Source organism: Zingiber officinale, chromosome 8B, assembly GCF_018446385.1.
Source record: "Zingiber officinale cultivar Zhangliang chromosome 8B, Zo_v1.1, whole genome shotgun sequence".
In the NCBI taxonomy this organism is placed as follows: Eukaryota; Viridiplantae; Streptophyta; class Magnoliopsida; order Zingiberales; family Zingiberaceae; genus Zingiber; species Zingiber officinale.
Genome location: NC_056001.1, coordinates 91,724,013 through 91,725,976, shown reverse-complemented (window position 1 = coordinate 91,725,976; position 1,964 = coordinate 91,724,013). Strand labels below are relative to the sequence as shown.

General features: G+C 37.3%; 1 pseudogene; it reads right to left on the bottom strand.

Annotated features, from left to right (window-relative positions):
• Window positions 1-1,173: 1,173 nt before the first annotated feature.
• LOC122018173 lies at window positions 1,174-1,316 on the bottom strand (annotated as a pseudogene).
• Window positions 1,317-1,964: the final 648 nt, after the last annotated feature.

Sequence of the window (1,964 nt, the reverse complement as noted above, 5' to 3'; positions counted from 1 at the left end):
GATCTACAGATCGATCAGAATTGGGTTGTGCCACTGGATCGGTCAGCTGACCGATCCAGTCGCGAACAGAGAGTTAGCGTCTGTTATGGATCGGTCAGCCGGCCGATCCAGATGCGAACAGAGAGTGCAGAAGCTCACTGATCGGTCAGCCGACCGATCAGTGAGCCACTGGATCGGTCTACCGACCGATCGGTATGTACTCTGGATCGGTCGGTAGACCGATCCAGCCGCATACAGAAGCGATCTAGAGTTTTCTCCGTGCCGGTATCAAGCTGGATCGATCACTGGATCGATCCGACAGCCCAATTGATTCATGGATCGATTGAAATGCCTGATTACAGCTAGCAGGACATCCGAGAGGCGTAGATTATCTTCCCTAGCATGTGTACAACTCCTAGGTACACCTAGAATATTAAGTTCAGATTTTACAGTAATCAGTTTAGTAAAATTTTAATCAATCCAGATTTCCGCAATAGTAATTTAGCACAGCATAATGTAGCGATCGGCCTCACAGCCTAGTCAGTAAAAGGCAGGTCGTTACAGTACTCATCCGCAGTCTTCGTCCCTCGGTCGCACCTCATGCCGACCTTCTCGCTAGCTGCGTCTCTTGCTCCCCGAGCAATCTTCCGCTCCGGCTTTCGTCCCTCAGAACCACTAAACGCTTCCTTCTCGTCCACCAGGGTACTCTTCCGCAGCACCTCGTCCCTCGGACGCACCGCGTGTCATTCTTCTCGCTAGCTGCGTCTTCCGCTCGAGTACCTGTGCTCCTAAGCTCCTACACACTTAGACACATGGTTAGAAACACATAGGACCTAACTTAACTTGTTGATCACACCAAAATAAATTTGGGGTTCCAACACTTCTAGGGGTACTTAACCAATAGAAAATAGTTTTAGTTTTTAAGTATTGCCTCAACTTTTATGTTTTTTAGTAGGGCAAGACTCAAATATTGTTATAATTTTATATACTTCTAGGGTTACTAAAAAATTGAGTTGGGGCAGTTGCCCCACCAAAGCTATAAGTGGCTTTGCCTGTGTAAAATAATATATGAACCCATGCGGATAATGGACTCTCCATCATAAAAATATTAATTTAATTCTTTATATCATAAATTAATCTGATAAGAATAAATACTACACTTAATCTTAAGCAAAAGGCTGCCCATAAATTGGGTAAGGGTGAGTCAGACCATATAATAATGCAATGCTTGGGTGACACCCGAGAATCCTAGTATCAAGCTACTATAATAGACTCCCTCTTATAAAAAATTAATTTAATATTATACTTGATCTTAGCCAAAAAGTCGAAAAAAGTATACTTTCTAACATCGCCAACCGAATGTATTTAAAGATGTTTCTCTGCTCACAGTATTACCAATTATAAGATGTGGGACTAAAGAGAACTTTAGATTTCTAATTGATTAATGAGAAAACTCTCAATAATACACCACAGCTAAGTCTCGAGCTCTAAATCTCTGATTGATTAATGAAAAAAATTTCCAATAATACGCTGTAGCTGAGTCTTGAACTCTAAATCACTGATTGATTAATAAGAAAAATTCTCAATAATATACCACAGCTGAGTCTTGAACTCTAGAGTCCTAATTGATGTGTTTATAAAAATTACTAATAAACCTTAAAATTATTTTCGATATGAAAAGAAAATTGAATATTAACGTAATTTTATTTTGAGCTTTACCAAAATTAGCTAATAAAGGGGACATATTCTTAATAAAATAATTTTAATTTTTAAGTATTGCCCCTACTTTTATTTTTTTTTAGTATGGTAGAGTCTAATATTTTTATAATTTTATATACTTCTAGAGGTACTTGACCTATAGAAAATAATTTTAATTTCAAAGTATTGTCCCATAATAAAAATTTATTATAAATTGGGTTATATAAATTTTTATATATTTACTAAGTCATATAAATTTATTTAAAAATTTATATACATGGATTATA